The following is a 20,519-nucleotide window of genomic DNA, read 5'->3' as shown; positions in this document are numbered from 1 at the left end:
CAGAAGAGACTCCGAAACATGCTCTTCATCGTAGTGCAGTTAAGGCAAATGAAAGAAGCAATAAAGCCAAACAACAGAATAGACATTTCAAAGTAAATGATTATAATGAAATGTGCAAAGACCCAGAGTTAGAACACCAAAACGGAAGAGTACACTCAGCTTATCTTTTCTTATTTGTTTGTTTGTTTGTTTCACCACATCCATTGCAATCCCCTCAAATTCTTGTACATGTTGAAAACTTTTCATAAAGATTTCTTACAAGCAAATTAAGAAAGATCCAAGTGCCTGAAAATTGTCCAAATATTATACTAAAATTACACTTATTCTGTAAGCCTGGTATTTTAAGGCTATGAAATAACACAACATTATGTTTTTAACTATTTAAGCTGAATGTACAAATAAAAAAATACCACTGCTTATATATTCTACAGCTCCTAAAATTTAGCCACTGAATTCCCATAGTGGCTGCTGGTTCTTCAAGGTCAGGAACTGTTCAGATGCCTGGTTGTCTGTGGAAACCCAACTCCCCCTTCTTTGTATTTATTGCTACAGAATCATAGAGGTCTTTATTAAACATAAATATCAACTTGTGAAGTGTGGTTTCTGAACATATACTCCACCTAGGTAAAACTTTTTTTATTCCACACTTTTAAAGTTTCTCTTTTAAAAAAAATTGATTTACATCTAATTCAATAGTTCAATCAATCTCGCCCTTCTTACAAAACAATTCCTCTCTTCAGAAGTCTTGTCAATATTTTCTTTGTTCCCCTCTCCATGTTGCTGCGTCATCTGCTAGATTTCATTGTCTAGTTGTGCCGTAGTCCGTTCAATCTCATAATTCTTACTAACCAGGCTGCCCACGGTGACTCCAGCTCTCTCCGTTTAGACCCAGCTGTTGCCTGTTCTTTCGCTGCCAGTTGAAATCAGGAATGTTTTGGTCACTTCCGGAGCTCTTTCTGGGCGTGCTCAATCCTGTGAACTAGGTTTGCATTATGTACTTCCCAGGCAGTGCACCCACGCTGTGACATTAGTTCCAGATTCTCCATTCGAATGGCTTGATGCTCTAACTGGACCACGGAATTATCCACACACTCTTGACATGCAGTGATATCATTTTTCTGACCCGATGAAGGGGCTGGAAGCTCATATCGTCTCATACTGAGCAATTCAACTGGTTGTCAAGCCGCCAATCTTTCAAATTCATTTCTCATTATGTCGGTCTCAAATGCAAAATGATCCGGGGCTGTCAGGTAGCTCACGTAGTTCTTTGTGGGGCGATACCGGCGGGTCTCCGCCTCCACAGGCACTGCCGCTGCTTCTGACACACCTTGATCAAAATAGGGGAGCGCATCCACCACAGCTTCTCCGGCCACCAAACCCGTGCCTGACACTCCACACTCAACATATCTTCAACTGACAGAACTCAAGAAAAAATTCAAGATTCGGGTTTCAATTTTGAAAGATTGTACAGGCAAAATATTGACTGATGCAGGAAGTATCAAAAGATGGAAAAAACAAAGAGACACAGTGTACTAAAAAGAACTGGTGGACATTCCATCATTTTAAGAGATAGCCTATGAGCAGGAGCCAAGGGCACTGATGGAAGTTCAAGTTTAAGGCTCCAGAAGCTGATCTAATACCCACCGAGATGTTTCCACAAGCTGCGGAAGCACTGGAAGCACTTACTCATCTAGGCCAAGAAATTTGCAAGACTACTACTTGGCCAATGGACTGGAAGAGATCCATCTTTGTATCCATTCCAAAGAAAGATGACACCACAGAATGCCCAAAATATAGAACATTATCATTAATATCACAGTCAAGTGTAATTTGGCTGAAGATCATGCAACAATGGTGGTAGAAGTACACTGATAGGAGCTGTGGGAGGTGCAGGCCAGATACAGAAGAAGACATGAAACAAGGACCTTCATTGCTGGCGTTAGATGGATCTTGGCTGAAAACAGAAAATACTATAAAGACCGTTTCTTCTGTTTTATTGACTACGCAAAGGCATTCAACCCCGCGGGTCATCACAAACTATGTATAGCCTTCAGAAAATAGGAATTCCAGAAATCTTCATTGTGTCCATGCAAAACCTTTATATGGACCAAGAGGCAGAACAGGAGAAGGGAGCATGGTTTAAAATCGGGAGAGGTGTGCAGACTTGTACCCTCTCATCATAGTTATTCGATCTGTATGCTAAACAAGTCATCAGATTAAAACAAGAAAGAAGACAGCCTCGGGGTCAGAGGAAAGCTTCGTCACAACCTGCAACGTGCAGGTGGCCCGACCTTGCTTGCTGCGAGTGAGGATTTGAAGCACTTGCTGCTGAAGATCAATAATTGCAGCCTTCAGTCTGGATTACAACTCAATGTAACAAAAGTAAAAAACCTCACACCTGGACCAACAGGGGTCATTATGATAAACCTGGGAAAGACTGAAGTTGCCCAGGATTTCATTTGCTTGGATTCATAGTCAATGCTCAGGTAGGAAGCAATCAAGAGCGCAAAGGACACACTGTACCGGGTACACCTGCTCTTCAAGACCTCGCCAAAGTATCGAAAAGCCAAGCTGTTACTTTGAGGACTAAGGCGCACCTAATCCAAGCCTTTGTGTCGGATGCATGTGAAAATTGGCCATCGAATAAGGAAGACTGAAGAATTGTCACTGTGTTTGAATTATGGTGTTGGCAAGGAAGATTGCAAGTACCACAAACTTCCAAGAGAGCAAATAAATCGGCCTTGGAAGAAGTGCAAGCAGACTCCTCCTTAAAAGCAAGAAGGGTGAGACTTCAGCTTATATACTTTGGACTTGTCGGCATGAGGGACCAGTCCCTAAAGAAAGACACCAAGCTTGGCAAAGGGGAGGGGCAGCTGAAAAGAGGGAAGTCCTCCACAAGATGGAGGCCGTGATGATGGGCTCAAACAAACAAGCAATTGTGACTATGGCTCAGTACCAGGCAGTGTTTAGTTCTGTGACCTGATCTTGCTCCTTTCTTCCCTCATGAAGAAATGGCTGAAGAGGTGGGTGCTATAGCAAAGTGTGCTGAAGTAATCAGATGGTGTCCGGCTATCAGGAAAGACAGTATCTGGGGTCTTCAGGGTTTGTCTTTAAAGAAGCAGTCAGCTGAGTCCACATGGAAATAGCACGTCTGCCTGTGTGACCCAAGGACCGTAAATAATAAAATCCAAGACAGGTGGCAGGAACAGTCTAAGAGCTTAAATTCTGAACACCCATTTACAAAACCCCAGAATCCATTTGCAGGGTTCATAGATGGATTAAGCAAGCCTCGGGAAAACCCTCTCTGACCACGAATCAGAGATGTGAACAGTCTTGCTATCCAACAGAGTGTGTTGGAAAGTGGATTCATGCAGATGTAGTCAGGTTAAAATGTAACACATAATAATTCTTTCTCCCTTTGAACCCATCTTAAATGTGTCCTTAATTTTTAACATTCCCTGCTTCCTTCTGGATTGACAGTTTTCTGTGTTTCGCTTTGTTGTCAGGGAATGGGGGGTGGGGGAGGTGTTGTATGATTTGATTTATATGGAGTCCAGTGAAGGTAAATCTATGAAGATGCTAACTGGACTAATCGTTTTTTAGGGTTCTGGAAGGGGAAGTTGGGGGAAATGTAGCACGAATAATAATGAGCACAAGAATGAAGAAAAAGTCTAAACTTGGGGGCAGGGGGTGTGGTAGGCAGTGTCTATAGTAAATACCCATTTTAAAGGACTCAATAGCCAAGTTCAGAATATGTGGCTGCCTCCTCTGTTACTTAAGCAATTGCTGGCATGGACTGATGGTCCCTCTGATCTGGCTTTTTGGATGGGGTTCTAGCCCCTTCTTCCTAATTTTATAATCTACCTTCCTTTTTCTTAAGGTTCATCACTCATGCCAAGGAGAATGGAAATCCATTCTTCCAACTGAGGAATAAAAAAGCATGATATAAGAGCTGGCTTGGTGAGGTTGGAAGCAGATGCTGATGCAGCCAGAACTCAAGGAGCACTGGCTGTCACTAGAAGCTAAGAGAAAGGCCTGAAAGAAATTCTCTTTCCGGGTCGCTAAATGAAATCACATGACCGACATTCTGATCATGGACTTCTCTCCCTGAAATGCTGGAAGAACGCTGTGGAACAAAAATCTTCCTCATGCAGGAGACCGAGCTTGCTGGTAGGAAAAAGACTGGTGGATCCCAGAGACTGTGGTTCATGGTTGCTCTTCGGGTGTGGAACTGAACTCTCTTGTGGCTCAGATTTCAGGCACAAGGTTTCAGTTTGGTCTATAAAGCAAATAATAAAATGATTCATGTGTACACACCTTAAAGAAATTAATCATATGGGGCCAATGGGGTCTCATTTACTCAAGAACAAAGTACAGAAGAGTCATGACAAAGGAGACATGGAGACAGGAAACACGGAAAGCAGGTGGGATGAGTGGTACTACCTTGAGAGGACTGCACGGAATGAGATGAAATAGGATGGGATGATTTCTTGAAGGCAAAACTGATGCTCTGCTCTGTAAACTTCCACACAACTTACAATAGTAAGCTTTTTAAAGAAGTGATCAATAAAATCTGATACCTTTTAAATGTTAATTACACTGTGTAAATTTTACCCCAATTTTGTTAGTCGGGGTTGACTAGAGAAATAAATCCAGAGACACTCACATGTGTATAAGAAAGAGGCTTATATAAAGAGCAGTCGCATATTAAGAAAACATCCCAGCCCAGTCCAGATCAAGTCTATAAGTCCGATATTAACCCATATGTCTGACACCAGTCCATAAATTCCTCTTGCAACACATGCAAGGATGCAGAATGCAGGGAGATCACAAGCCAGTGGGTGGAAAGTCTTGTGGACCCAGTGGTGGTGGAAGCATCTCCGTGCTGGCGCATGGCTGTCCATGTGGCTCCATCAGCTCCAGGCTTCTGGCTCCATCAGCATAAGTCCATGTGGCTCGTCAACAGGATTGTCTTGCAGGGAGAGAGTGTCTGGCCTCCAGTGAGTTATTTATGTCCGTGGCTCCTCCAAATGAGGTCATCAAGCTGTGACCTAATTGACAGGCTAGACTCCACCCCTTCCTCAAGTTGACAGTAGATCATGTAACTGCCACACCCATCAAGTTGTCTTAGAAGAGGGACTCACTGACGGCTCATAGATTGGAGTTTGTGGAATTAGGGAAATGTTGGTGCCATTGACTGAGATGAAAAGAACAGAGAAAGAGCAGGTTTCAGGAACTACCAAGAGCCCTCTTGAGACATGTCAGGTTTCAGGGGCAGGTGTGACGCCCCCATGGGTAAGTCTCGCAGACAATTAGATTAGGAGACTGGAGTTGAGATGAGGTCGTCCTAGAGATGCAAATTAGAGACTGTCAGAATAGGGTGGCATTTACAGGCCCGGGCGGATCACCTGGGAAGCTTTTGACGTTTTGGGCGCTTCTCTCTATGCCTGATCCTTCCAGGTGCTAAAGCAACAAGCCAATTCTCTGGAACAGTCTAGATGGGGCGGGAGGAAGTCACCTGATCATTTGGTGCCATGTAAACAGAGTTTATTTAGATTGAGCCATTCTGTTCTCTCATCTGTCATGGGTTTGTTTCCATGTGTTTGCATATAGAGATTCCAAACCGCACCTATCCCCTGACAGATGAGAGCGAAGAAAGCAACTCGGGCAGTGCCAGACTGAAGACGGCAAGGAGGTTGCCCCAAAGATGGGAAAGCTCGTCCCCCATCAAGCCGTTAGATTGCTTGTCAAGAGATCGCCATTACAGGAGAAATGTGGTTACAACACAATCATTACCAACCAGCTATGCAGTCCAGGGTGACTCTCAGAACTCTAAAGAAAGTGAGAGGCTGAGGCTCCATGACCCCCAACCCAGGTGAAAGACGGACGAGAGACGCTCTGGCCAAGATCGACACTGCCAGCATCAGCATCCGCGCTGACACGCTTCATCCGGAAGTCAACATTGACTGGATCGTCTTCCCTGGGCCCCTCCAGGTAAGAGAGCCTGTGGCTTGTTCTCAGACACAATTACATCCCTTTTCTAATGCTACCAGCAAGCTCAGGTGACAATAAAAGACTTCTCAAGAAGCCCGTTCTGGTGGTAAAGACGACTCCAACATCAGCTGTCCTGAACGGGATGAGTCAGCTTCGTCCCACCACGCAGACCTTGCCTTGGAGAGGGCTGGGGGCGGCACACGCGAAGCTGCAGGAGGAGAATTCAGCAAGATTCTGCTTGGACTCCAGCCTTCCAATCATTTCTGAATGATAAGAGTGATGCAGATATAAGCGAACCAGTGTCGGTTGGGTTTTAGTTTATGGAGGAAAAGGGAGAGGTGATCCATCAGCCAGTTGTCAGTTATTGATCACGATGGTGGGCCAAGACCAAGCCAGACAACATGAGAGCACAGAGGAAAGGCCCCATGCTACTCTCCAGAAATCCAGAGTCCTGGGAGCGGCGGCAAGGGTGCACGCCCAGTTAGCAGTCAAGCCAACCGCTGCGCTCTCCAACCGCATCATTCAGAAAGCGCTGAGCCAGGAGCTCTGGAGGGGAACCCTGCCCTGGGGAGAGTTGAAAGGAGACTTGGAGGATTCCGACAGAGGAAAGCAAACAGGGCTGGGGGGTGTGGGGAGGAGACACCAAGAAGGAAAATCCAGCACAAAGCGGTAAAGCCAGAAGGCAGGGATGTGTTCAAGGGAGGCCAATGTAGGCCAAACGCAGAAGGGAAAGACAAGGGGGACACACAGGCAAAACGATGGGGGGAGCACCAGGCGAAGAGAATCAAACCTCTTTCTACAGGTGGGATCTGATCTCCCCAAGGCCATCCAGCTACATCTTTCTATCCTGTGATCCCTCCAGGAAGCGCCCAGCAGGCCTGATGGCACTGTCTCCACCTTCACGTCTTCAAACTCAGGAGAGTGTCTGTCCACAGGCTTACATAAAATTGAAATGCACTTTATTAGAACTCGGATCTTGCCCTCTTTTGCCACGTGGTGAAACCTTATAGGGTTGTTTGTTTGCAGGAGGAGGTGAGTGTTACTAATGTTGTGATTCGCTCAAACATGGAAGCACAAGCCCTCCGGTCCCCTAAGATAGCTGTCTTCTAAGGTTGCTCATTGTTCATCTTTTCAAGGGACCCAGGAAACACAGAGGTTAAGCTCTTGGCGGCTTGCAGAGAGGTCAGCGAATGGAACACACCAGCCTCTCTCGCCACAGGAGAAGAAGTCTGGTGACCTGCTTCTTGAAAGATTGAAAAGCTCTCACTGCCATCAAATGGACGCTGACTCCCAGGGACCCTACAGGACAGAGCAGAACTGCCCCTGCGGGTGGCAGAAACGCTAACTCTTTACGGCAGTTGAAAGCCTCCTCTCTCTCCCGAGGAGTGGCTGGTGGTTTTCAACTGCTGAACTTGTGGTTAGCAGCCCAGTGCTGAACCACTTCAGTACCGGGGCTAGCTCCTATAAAGATTACAGCCTAGGAATGTTGATGGGGCACTTCCACTCTGTCCTATAGAGTCACCATGAGTGACACACAGAGCAGCATTCATCTTTGCGGTGAATTCAAGCACACCCATGATTGTGACAACGGCACCAGACACAGCCAAAGTTCATTCTCTTCCATGGGTTACCGTGGTTTAATGGTCACTCACATACCGACAGCATTCACCTTTCAGTTGACAGTCCTGCTCCACCCTCACAACGGTTCTTATGCTTCAGCCCGTTGTTGCCGCCATGGCGCCAAGCCATCTTGTCTAGGGCCGGCCCCTGTTTTGCTGCCCTTCCACTGTACCAAGCTTGATGTCCTTCTTCGAGGACTGGTCTCTCCTGAGAACATGCCCCAAATCCTTGGGACTTAGTCTCTCCCTCCTCACCCCTAAGGAGCCTTCTAACTGTACTTCTTCCAAGACAGATGGGATGGTTCTTTGGGAAGTCTATGGTACTTTTAATAGTCTTTGCCAGCACCATATTTCAGCTGCATCCGTTTTCCTTTGGTCTTCCTTATTCAGTGCCCAGCTTTCACATCCATAGGAAGTGATTGAAAATATCATCGCTTGGGCCAGATGCACCTTAATCCTCAAAGTAGTAACAGCCTTGCTTTTTCACGTGACAAGGGCCTTGTGCAGCAGAGGTATCTAATACGATGAGTCCTTTGATGTCTTGACAGCTCCTTCCATGAGTGTTGCTTGTGGACCCAAGAAGATGCAATCCTCGCCCAGCTTCAATCTTTTCTCTGTGATGATGTTGTTACCTGCTGGTCCAGTAACATGGTCTGTACGTTACAGAGCAGACCTGCTCTATGGGGGGTTAGGGGATGTAATCTCTATGGAAGTCGGTTGCCAGGTCTTTTTTCTTGGTGCCACCAGGTAGATTCCAGTTGTCAAGTTCTAGGTTAGTAGTCAAGCACAAACTACACCACCCCAGGACTAGTGAGTGCGTGAATCACACACTCACTGCTATCGAGTCGATGCCTACTCCTGGCAAGACTCCAATAGGAGGGGGTTTCTGAAACTGTTGACTCCACTGGAGTCGGAAGCCCCATCTTTTCTCCGAGGAGCTGCTGAGTTATCGGTTAGCAGTTCCGTGTATAATCACCACATTACCAGGAATCCTCAATGGGTGTGCAGGTTCCTGAATACTAAAAGGAATAGAGGCTCAGACCAGCTTAGGAGCTACAATTCGCCCATCTCACCCTTCCCACCTTCCCTGCCTATGCCATGATGCAGTTGCTGCTTGATTTACTCGGGGAAACATCTTGGGAATGTACCTGACTCAGACTAGGACATACCAAACTTGGCCAAAAATCTCATTGAAATTAAGAAGGACTTACTTGGACACTGAGTTATTTAGTACATTGTGCCAACCTGGCCGATAAACACATGTGGAGTTCATTGAAGGGCAGAGGGATAAATGGCCCAGTGAGCCTCACCTTTCTAGTTCTCGGGTTTCTTGCTTTATGATGGTCACACCATCATAAGCAGTTCCCTGCTTCAGCTTGCAAGACTGACTTCCTACAAGACATCCCCAAGGAGAAGCCACATGGACCTACCCCGATGCGGCCCTGGGTGCTGGAGCACCCGTATGGAGACCCTTGCTAGCGCTGAGATGCTTGCACATTCACTGACTCGGCTTATCCTCCTGCAGTCGGCATCATTGCCTCTGTTTTGTGAGATGGAGGAGGACTTTGTGGACTGGTGTTGGGCATATGGGTTAATGGGCTAATGTTGGACATGTGGGCTTGGGCAGCACTGGGTTGGGATGTGAAGTAGTTTTATTTTCTTGGTGCACATTTAACTTTCATATAAAACTCTCTCTTATAATGAGTTTCTGTGTATTTGTTTCTCTAATGTACCCAGGCTAATACATTATGGCACCTTGGGAGTGGGGCACGGGAGAAACAAATCATAAGATGGAGAGTAGATGTTTGTTTGATGTCTCCCTCATGGAAGTTTTTCTTCTTTGTTTAGCCAGAGGTCAGATAAAGCCACACTGTTTACTTGGTTCTGTTCTGGGGAAAATATGGGAAGTAGGAAAATAGAAAGTTTGTAAGCCCACTTGATTTCAGCCATTAAAATTTGATCTTTAGATGGGTTTAGGCCACATCTGCAAAGAAAGATGTGCCCCACCCAGTACTCAGGAACCAGTAGTCTTTGTCAGAAGCTGGAAAAAAATCTGGAACCCTAAAGAAAACTCCTCTCTGGGACTGAATGTTAAAGGAAGCCTATGAGCAGGCTCCAATTCTTGCTAGGTGACCACCTGGATCTACTTGAGTGGAAGTGGGAGAAATTCAGCAATAAAAAGACAAGTTGAGGTTTGGCCACTGACACCGGTGGACTTGGTTTACGGGCGGTGGGGGGGGAGAAGATGAGAGCAGGCTGACTGGTCTAAGGTTCATGACATAGCACGAAGGGGCTAGGCTTGTTGAGTATTGGTGAGAGCCCGTGGTCTAAAGGCAAGGTGACCAATGGACACCCTGTGGAGATTGAGTGAGGCAGCCCACAGTGAGTTGACCAAAACCTGACCAGTTGGAGATTTTTGAGCCTGTGAACTGGTGCATATTGTTGCTGACTCCATGGATGGCCTGTCCGGATTTGACTTTGCTTATGGATGCAGACTTCACAAGGTTCCAATTGGACTGAAGACTCTTCATGTCAAAAAATATGATTTTTTCCTCAGAGAACTGGGTTGATGTAAATTGGCAGTATATAAATTGGATACCCAAAATTGGAGATAAAGGCATGAAGTGGTTGGCTTGCAAACTTTCATAGGTGGGGGGAAAATTCACAGGATTATAGGGTTACGGTGTAGGTGTTACTTAATTGAAATTGTGAAGCTAAAGAATTATGTACAGGTGCCAGGTTGACAAGGGGTGGATTGAGTTAGTTTATTATGCCAACCTGGCTGATAAACACATGTGGGGTTCATTGAAGGGCAGAGAGATAAATGGCTAGGTGAGCCTCGCCTTTCTAGTTCTCAGGTCTCTTGCTTTATGATGGTCACACCATCATAAGCAGTTCCCTGCTTCAGCTTGCAAGACTGACTTCCTACAAGACACCCCCAAGGAGAAGCCACATGGACCTACCCCGATGCGGCCCTGGGTGCTGGAGCACCCGTGTGGAGACCCTTGCTAGCACTGAGATGCTTGCACATTCACTGACTCGGCTTATCCTCCTGCAGTCGGCATCATTGCCTCTGTTTTGTGAGATGGAGGAGGACTTTGTGGACTGGTGTTGGGCATATGGGTTAATGGGCTAATGTTGGACCTGTAGGCTTGGGAAGCACTGAGTTGGGATGTTTTCTTGGTGCACACTTAACCCTCATATAAAACTCTCTCTTCTGAGTTTCTGTGTATTTGTTTCTCTATAGTTCCCAGACTAATACAGACACCAAGAAGAAGAAACCTAGGTCATGAGACAACTCTAGCTGCCTGTGATTATACCGAGCAGGCCTCTCCAAGGCTCTCCTCCCATTGGAACTGAAAGTTCATACCTCCATCACAATCTCTATGAGATGCCTCTTTATTAGAACCTCAATTGCCTTAGAGCAAAAATTGGGGCCACCAGCTAACAGCCTGGGAGATCTTCAGACTGGATTATGGTGCTCCATCCACAGGTCTACCTTCAATTAGTAGACTCCTCTTTGTCCTGTAGGATTTCCATCACCTTCTTTCAAAAGAAAGCGTGAAGGGTTTTGTAAAGCTAATCAGATACAAATGATGGTAATTTCACTGTGATCGCTGTTATAATAGTTGCCTGTAATCATTTTGCAATAAATGGTGTTTCAAGGTAACTAAAAATAGCACCTGGAAGCCAGTGTCTAGGGAATGACCCGTTTATTTTACACCATGCTTGGGCCGCACCATAGTTGCTCATCTAACAAGCAGATCAATTTGCTAGTCAGTAATTGAGAGATTCTATTCTAAGAAGCTCGTTAGGAACCGGGAAATGAAACCATGGAGAGCAGTGGCCCTGGTCCTGGCAGAGTCCACATTCTGTGTGTGTGTGTGTGTGTGTGTGTGTGTGTGTGTGTGTGTGTGTGTGTCGCTCCTGCTGGTGTATTTGAGCCCTTTTACCTCCAAAGACATGCACTCATTGTAAGGGGTCATATGTGCATTTTATACCTCTGAATGAACCAAGGACTAGTTCTCTGTAAAGGAAAATGTGTCGCGCACTCAGTCTCGCCAGCAAGAAGGACGCGCCACAACAGGATTCTTCCACAGGCGTTTAATGCGGGTTCGATTTGCAGATGCGGAAAAAGACCCTGAAGCCCCAAACTACTGCTGCTTATATGCGCTCTATGGGGACGTGCTGTGCATTGATTGGTGCGTTCGCCAGAACCCTTATTAGCATACTCCAGGGTGGAGTTATGACTACGTCATCTAAGCAGTGCGCATGCTCTAAGTGGTTGTTTACCACTTAACTGGGCCACCGCCCTGACTGCCCGGCGCCATCTTGTAATGGCGGCGAGAGCTGCGGCTTCCCACAAAAATGTAGGCCTTTCTCATATTTATTTTGCATTATGACTTTAGAAAGGACTCTCATAAGAAAATTACGGCTCAGACCTAGAAGCAGACCAACACCTCTGGACTGAAAAGGAAAGGAAACAGGAATTGTCGACGTTGAAAATCGGTGCTGGTGGCAGCGGTGGTAGTAGCTGCTTTGGCTATCACGGCTGTTTGTCGGGCCAGCAGCAAGACGGCAAGATGCGACTCATTCTGGAAAAGAGAGACGGCGCCTTTTTCCTGCACACACCAGTTTCTGACTATTGAATTTCCACCCTGCCATCACCCACAAGAGCGAAGGCGTCTATTATGAAGGGTTACACGGGGCAGCACTCCTTGGTCCAGTTGGCGGCTCTGCTTCAGGTGGAGGTGCGTGCCCATGTCTGTTGCCATAGGGTTCTATCGGGTCTAACGGGCAGGACCCAGCTCTTAGCAGCACCAGGCAGATGCCGGCACCAGCCAAGCTTTCGCCCACAGAGAAAGGAAGCTCCAGGCAGCAGCGTTAGCGCAACCTCTGCAGGTCCTATTTGGAAGAGATTAGCTCGAGGCTATTGGACAGTGGCAACCGGATGGGTGTCCAGTATTGGAACTCAGCAAGGACAGTCCCCACACACTCACTCCTGGCAATAGGTAGCGTGTGGACAACTTAACTGCCCTGACTCTGACAAGGCAAAGCCAATCATTCCCTCAAGCTACGAGCCTTCATTGTCCTCCCATTTCACAAAGGGCAAAGTGCTGGAGTCATTATTAATCTTGATTGTTCCAAGAGGGAGAGAAAGACACCAGCATGCATATGGTAGGACGTCTTTAGCAAGCTCCATGCCTGCGGGTTCTTCCCTGTCTCTGTTCTCATTGGCCGGTGGCCGTCTTCGTCCCACCAAGGAGTCATTTTGATGAGTGCCCTTCATTGTTATTGTCTAGTGTGTTTCAATAGTCCAGGCCTGATACATGCTAGATAAATAGATAGATAGATAGATAGATAGATAGATAGATAGATAGATAGAGAGAGAGAGAGAGAGAGAGAGAGAGAGATAGAGAGATGGATGCTGGGGGTGCGGTGCGGGCTATACCTGAAATTTGACAGTCAGTATTGGTGCAGGAAACTGTAGCTTTCTCTCTTTTTTGGAACTTGTCTCATCTTGCCTTCTTGCTGGTAGCAGGGAGTCAACAAACCCAGCTAAGGTAACAAAACCACCACCAGCACCACCTATAACAAGCCAAACAGGGCTTGGGAGTCAGGAGGCCTTGGGTCAGTACCTGCTTATGAACCGAGTAGAACTGGGAAAGACGGTACCCTCATATGCATTTGAAAAAGACTACAGGGTCGTCTCATGACCTCGTAAGGCCCTGATAACATTGGAGGTCATCATTACTAAGTTCATTTGGGTGAATCGTCTCTCTGAAGACTTGCCACGTTATCCAGAGGGCCTTGTCCCTGTCCACTGTTCAACCCTCCATCGTGCCCAGCCCAGGGCTCCAGGCTGTGGAGAGAAAGGACTCGCTTGATCAAGAAATTGTTCAGTGGAAGTTTTTGTTTTTGCTTTTTTGTTTTTGTTCTTCTTAACCAGATGCCATCAAGTCGACTTTTTAAGATTTTTCAACAGCAGCTCCCCAGAGCTTTCTGGAGCTCATCTTCGGATGATCTTGGACCTCCAACAATTCGTGATCAGTCAAGCATGCTAACCCTTTGGCCATCCAGAAACTTCTAGTTAAAACCCATCCATCAAGTTATCTAGGAGCTCCCAACACTCAGCAATGACAGAGAGGCTGGGCTAAGACACGGGAGGCCTGTGTTCTGTGTGCACAACTGCTGCAAGTGTGACGTGCAACCTTGGAAGAGTCTTCTCTGGGCTCCGTCTCTCCATGTGTCAACTCAGAAATGTGGATGAATGTGGGACTCCCGCGTTCTGTCTCTCTCTCTCTCTCTCTCTCTCTCTCTCTCTCTCTCTCTCTCTCTCTCTCTCTCCTCCTAGGTCATGCAAACTGAAATAAAAACCAGACAAAATAATCATCAACTATTTAGGGAAAAGAGCAGCACTTTTCTTAATGAGGTTAAAACTGGCTTTTATTAGATTCTGCAATTATTTAATGCTATTAGAATATTGTTTGTAGAATGATTAAAATAGCAAGTAAAATATACGTAAAGGATGTATTTAAATCTGGATCCAGAAAGGTGATAGCGTGCCCAGGAGCACCAGGGCATGGTCAAGGCAAAGGGGCAATAGGAAGAAGACCCTCAGCATCAGGGCTGCGCCGTGAGACCAAACACATGAAGAATGGGTGAACCCCACAAAAGTCAACACACCACTCTCCTCCAATGCAAGGGGAACCTCAATTTTAATCAGTTACAGCACAATAATGCTATCATTGTTTTCTAGACCTTTCATAACCAAACACCACAAAGTGAGTAGCTTTGAAGAATAGAAGTTTCTTTTTTCACAGTGGAGAGGGTGGAAGTCCAGCTTCAAGCTACTGGTGGAGCAAGATTTTCTCATCACTGGCTCGAGAGAAAGTTGCTTCCTGAAAGTCCTGGGCATTTCTTGGCATTCCTTGGCTGGAGATGGGCCCTCACATGCTGTCTTGCCCTTGTGTGTGTCTGTTATACCCTGTCTGTTCCTCTCTTTTATAAGACAGCGTTTGGGGGAATGGGGATGGATTAGGATCCACTCCACTTCAATATTTCTTTAACTTCACCAATAACATCTGCAAAGAAAAACCCGATTTCCCCAAACAAGGTCATCTTCACGGTCCGGAGTTAGGGCGATGACAAATCTTTTGAGAGACATTGTTCAGTCCGTGAAAAATGTTGAGATCACACCCACCATAATTTAAGAAGAGCTCTTTAAAGATTCCTAAGAGCCTGCCTTCAGCTTCGAGGCATTTTCAGGTTTACACACGCGCGCGCGCACATCCGCCCACCGACTCGGGAAACCATGTTGAAAAATAAAACAAGCACCAACTTGAGCTCCTCCCATGTGAAGTCGGAGCACAAGGCCTGCGGCACAGTGGCTGCTCACAAACATGAGCAATTAAAATGGTGATAAAGATAGCAATGAACGCAGTAATGGCAGGAAGATCGCAGAGGACATGTAATACCAGCCCCAGAGAGGCACCTGTGAAGGTTCTGATGGAAGGGACACTTTGACCGACAGGAGATGCCCTGCATTGTCAAGCCAGGGAATTGGCTGGCAGCGGAAATCTCCTCCATCACAGCTCTCACCTGAGGACCGGGTCCTGCAGGTAGCACTGCCTCTGTCCAGACTTTGCCTTCAATCCGCATTGTTACATTTTCGACCTCACCCCAACTTTCAAATGGGACTCTCAGCGAGGCTGGATGTGTACTGCCCGAGAAGATCCTTTTAAACTAAGGAAGTTAAATTCAGAATTACAGGAAGTTTCTGATTTATCAAATAAATATGTATTGGGTCTGAATTTGTTTTGTGGACATCTGACTCATTCCCAAATAGGAACTCATAGAGTAATCAACAGTCACAAGAGGTTAATAATATAAAAAACCTATAAAATGGCAGCTCTGGTGTCAACTGGATAATGGAGTAGTCTTTTACGTAAGAGGAAATTGGGCCAGCAGCAGGTGATGTCTTGTCCGTATTGTTAAAGCCGAGCACAGGGGTCGGCAAACTGGCTCAAAGGCCAGATGGTGCTCATTCGTTTCGTACAGGTGACTCTGAAGTAAAATTGAAATGTTCTAAGGATCTCAGTCAGATAGTGATGATTTCATTTGCTTGTAGAAGTATATTGATGGGTCTCCAATAATTTTTAGATTGTGAGGGACAGGATTGACTCTTCCGTCTCAAAAATTTGTGGACCCCCGGCCTTGAATATGTTACAGGGCTGAGCTGGGAACCTACTTCTGTCTGTCTCCTAACTCTGTCTGTCTCAGTCTCCACACACTACATTCTGAAGACCCGAGTCTGCCTTACCCACAAAGCTGTATGATCTATTGGCTCATGATGTTGTTTCATTCATTGCCGTATCATCTGGCACAGCACTTGGCTGGGGAACTGAGTCGTTTCTCAACAAGTACTAGTCGCATGAAAACATGGTGTGCACTGTGTGGTTGCCAGTGTTCCAGCCATCAGACTGGTTCTGGTGCACAGCAGAATGAAACGCTGCCCAGTCCTGCACCGGCCTCACCGTTGTTGTTGGGTTTGGTCTCCTTTGTGTAGCCACGTTGTCCATCCATCCCCCTGAGCATCTTCCTTCCCTTTCTTTTCTTCTTTTTTTTTTTTAACTGACCCTCTACTTTGCCAAGCATGATGTCCTTGTCTAAGGACTGGTCTACTCCTAGCTTGTCCAAAGTGCATGAGATGAAGTCTCACCATGTGGTAGCTACACAATCTGGTGTCAATTCGGGACTTGAGAAAATTAAGAGTGAAGGGGTGGAGTCTAGGCTGTCAATCGGATCATAACCAATGAGGCTTCGGTGTGGGCATGGCCTTCTGAGAATTCTGGGAAATCCTATATATCCTCCCTGGATAGCTTTCTCTCTCTGTGTCTCTGTCTCTCTGTCTCTCTCCTCCCTCCCTGAGAGACGCTCTACTGACAAGACACTCATGGCGCTACACCCTGGGAGCTGGAGAAGCCACATGGACCTACCCTGATGAACCAGATTTCTGGAGCTGGAGAAGCCATGTAGAGACCCCTGCCAGTGCTGAGATGTATATAATGTCACTGGATCCACAAGACTTCCAACCCACTGGCCTGTGATCCTCCTGCTTTCAGTATCATTGCATGTATTTTGTGAGTCTGAAGAGTAGTTTAAAGATTGGCATCAAACGTATGGGCTAATATTGGACTTATGGCCTTGATCTGGACTGGGCTGGGATGTTTTCTCAATATTCAATTGCTTTTGTATATAAACCTCTTTGTTATATACATATAAGTGTCTATGAATTTGTTTCTCTAGTCTACCCAGACCAACACACCCCATTCTTTCTTCGAAGGAACCTTCTGGCTGTACTTCTTCCAAGACAAATTTGTTTGGTCTGTTAGTCTAAGTACTTTCAATATGCTACCCCAATACCACAATCCATCCATTCTCCTGTGGTCTTCCTTATTCATCATCCAGCTTTCACCAGTATATGAGGCGATGAGTACGCCATGGCTTGGGGCCATCTTAGTCCTCAAAATGACATTCTTGCTCTTGGATGCTTTGAAGAGGTCTTGGGCAGCAGATTTGCTCAGTGCAATACATTATTTGACTTCTTGACCACTTCTATGAGCAATGATTCTGCGTTCATGGAAGATGAAATCTTTTTGACCACTTCCATCTTTTCCCTGTTTTCGCATCATGCTGTCTTTTGTGAGGGTTTTGTTTTCTATCCGCAGTGTTAGGATCCAGACTGAGACGGAAATCCTTGCTCTTCCTCAGCAAGTGCTTCAAGTCTTCCTCACTTTGAGTAAGTAAGGTTGTATCATATGCATATCACAGGTTGTTAGTAGCCTTCTTCTGGCCCTGGTACCAGAGCCCTGATAGCATAATGCGTTATGTGTCAGGCTGCTAGCCCCAAGGTCAGCAGTTTGAAACCACTAGCACTTCCAAGGGCAAAAGATGAAGCTTTCGAAACCTTTAAAGAGCCACAGCCTCAGAAACCCATAGGCAGAACTGTCTGCCCTGCCCTGGGGGATTACTGTAAGATCCAAGGAAATTAGGTTTTGGAATCCTGATGCCATCTTCAACTTCATATAGTCCACCTTCCCACAATCCTTGCTCAGCATACATATTGAATAGGATGGTGAACGGACATGATGCCGATGGTACACCTGGCCTGATTTTAACCCAGTCAGGGTTCCCTTCGCCTGTTCACTTGACACCCGCTTGCTCCGTGTGCAGGTTCTGCAGGAACATAATGAAAGGGTCTGACATTCCCGTGTTTCTCAAGGTTGTCTGTGGTTTGTCATGATGCACACAGTCAAGTGCTTTTGCACAGTTCAGGAAGCACATTTCTGACCTTCTTTGTTTCCATCCAAGGTCCATAAGGCATCCGCAATGACGTGTCTGGCTCCATGTTATCTTCTGAACCTCATGTGACTTTCTGGAGGGCGCTGCATTGCCGCACCATTTTAAAATTATCTTCAGCAAAATTCTACTTGCGTGTGATATTAGTAATAGGGTTGCAGGATTCCCACATTCTTTGGGGTCACCTTTCTTTGGAACGGGTGCCAATATGGATCCGTTCCAGTCATTTAGCCAGGAATGTGTCTTCCAACTTTTCTGGCACCGACGGATGAATGCTCCCAGTGCTTCATCTTCTTGCCAAAACAGTTCGGTGATTATTCCATCAAGTGTCAGAGCCCTGCTGTTGGCTCCTGCCTTTCGTGCAGCCTGGACTTCTCCCTCAGTGCCATGGGTTCTTGATCACATGCCGCCTCTTGATGTGGTTAAATGTCAGCAAACACTCTCTGGTACAGTGACTGGGTGCTCCCGCTAGCTCCTTTGATGCTTCCTACATCGTTCAATATTTTACCCGTGGAATCCTCGATGTTGCACTCAAGTGGCTGCTCTTCCTTTTCCGTTTCTAACTCCGGGGATTGGACCCTTTTGTTACAATTCTGCTCTCTGTCTTCTCGACTTCCCCTTTGAGATTTTCTACGCAGCTCTCGGATTGCCTCATTTCTTCCGCTGGCTTGAGCTACTCGACTTTCAAGAGAAGGTTTCAGGAGCTTTTCTGGAGACCACTTTGCTCTTTTATGTTTTTCTTTCCTGGGGCAGCAAAGTAACTTGGAAACGAACACAGCAGGAAGTGACGGCCACGTGGGCTGGAAAGAGAAGAGTCACACTGTGTTACCTGAGCCAAGGGGCTGGGGTCTTCGCCAAACTCCAAACTCACTGCCATGGAGCCAATTCCAGTTCACAACGGACCCTATGTAAAACGACCCCAGTGGGTTTCCGTATTGTAACTCCGTACGAGCGTAGAAAGCCTCTCCTTTCTCCAAAGGAGCAGTTCCTGGCTTGGAACCGCTGACCCTGCACTTAGCGGCTAAAATGTGCAACCACTATGCTACCAGGGACTCCTAGCTGTTGCCTGAGCAAAAGCGGGGCCCCGTCCATGAGGATCTGGATCCACAAGCCTTGCAGGTTCTGCAAAGGACTCAATCCCTCTCCCTCCATCTCCATGCAAAGCTTCTCCAAGGCTGAGCCCTGCTGGAAGTCAGCTGACAGAGCAGAATTGAAGAGTAGGCAGCATGTCGATGGGCCAGCAGCACTGACCCGAGCTGGGAGCAAATGGACTAAGGACCAGAACAGCTACTGAAACTGAACCTAAGCTCTAAAAACTTAAACTGGGTGATAAGGGAATGAGGGTCTTTAAGATATTCTAAATGGCATTTTCAGGAGGAAAAAAATAGAAGTGTATTTTTAAGACTCTTGAGAAGCAGCTACTTTTTACTTTGTAACTTTCAGCTGGACGAGTTGCAGGATGCAGGTTTGGTGGTGCCGGGTGCGATGTGAGACGTTTTCTGTCCTCCTGTGATTCACACTGGGTCTGGCTCGCCATGATGCCTCCCTGCTCAGGGCACCTGCCTGTGCAGGAACACAACCACCCCCGCGCCCCCGGCCTGCCCACCCTCTATGTCTCAGGAACGCTTAGCCCACAGCTGTAACACTGACTTACTTAGGAGAGGGACTTCTGCAGCCCGAGAGAGTCTGATTGTATCAACGAGAACCCCAAGAGCGAGCTGTAAAAGACAGATAACCTAGCAGAGCTGGAAGGACTCTTTGAGACTGCTGGTCCCATCCCAGTCCTCCGCCCTGGGCCATATTCCAAATGAAGGCGCTGAGGACCAGGGCTTGAAAGAGGCTTGACCACAATCACATTGCAGCAGAAGGACAAATCAGGGTGTCAGCTCGTCAAAGTCCTCAGAGGAGTGAGACAAGTAGGGTGTGTGTGTGTGTGTGTGTGTGTGCGCACGCGCTTGAGAACTTTAGAAACTCACCCTATAAAGTGAAAGATTGTAAATGTTTTGGGTTTTTTTCGGCTCATGTATAAAGTAGAAGAATTGATTCTAGGATAAATCAAATTATCTGACAGATCATGATTGTATTTGGTAACTTTGTCTCAATTAAAAAAATTATTTATACTCAAAAAACTCAAGCTCACTGCAATGTCAAATCATTGCAACCCTACAGAACAGGGTAGAACTGCCCCCCGGGAAGTTTCCAAGACTGCAACTCTGTGTGGGAGTAGAAAGCCCAGTCGTTTTCCTGCAGTAGTTTCAAACTGCTGACCTTGACGTTAGCAGCCAAATGGGTAAACACTATGCCGCCAGAACTTCTTAAAATACTTTATAGCACAGTGAGTGTTCACAAATCTGGACTCGGCCGGCTCTGTTAGTTTAGAAGATGGTGCTGGCGATGCCAAGAGGTCTCGAGGCCTCCATTGGAGATACCTCAATGTGAGCCAGACCTACAATGGCCTCAGAACATGTCTTGAAACTGCTTTTAAAAATAAATCTCTGGAGACTTTCGCTTCTGTCCCTGACCAAGTGGCTTGTGTCAAGTTAG

General features: G+C 46.5%; 1 pseudogene; it reads right to left on the bottom strand.

Moving 5' to 3' along the window:
* Positions 1-684: 684 nt before the first annotated feature.
* Positions 685-7,743, bottom strand: LOC142455562 (pre-mRNA-splicing factor SPF27 pseudogene; annotated as a pseudogene).
* Positions 7,744-20,519: the final 12,776 nt, after the last annotated feature.

Source organism: Tenrec ecaudatus, chromosome 8, assembly GCF_050624435.1.
Source record: "Tenrec ecaudatus isolate mTenEca1 chromosome 8, mTenEca1.hap1, whole genome shotgun sequence".
NCBI lineage: Eukaryota > Metazoa > Chordata > Mammalia > Afrosoricida > Tenrecidae > Tenrec > Tenrec ecaudatus.
The sequence above is the reverse complement of the archived record's forward strand: the minus strand, read 5'-3'. Positions and strand labels throughout refer to the sequence as shown.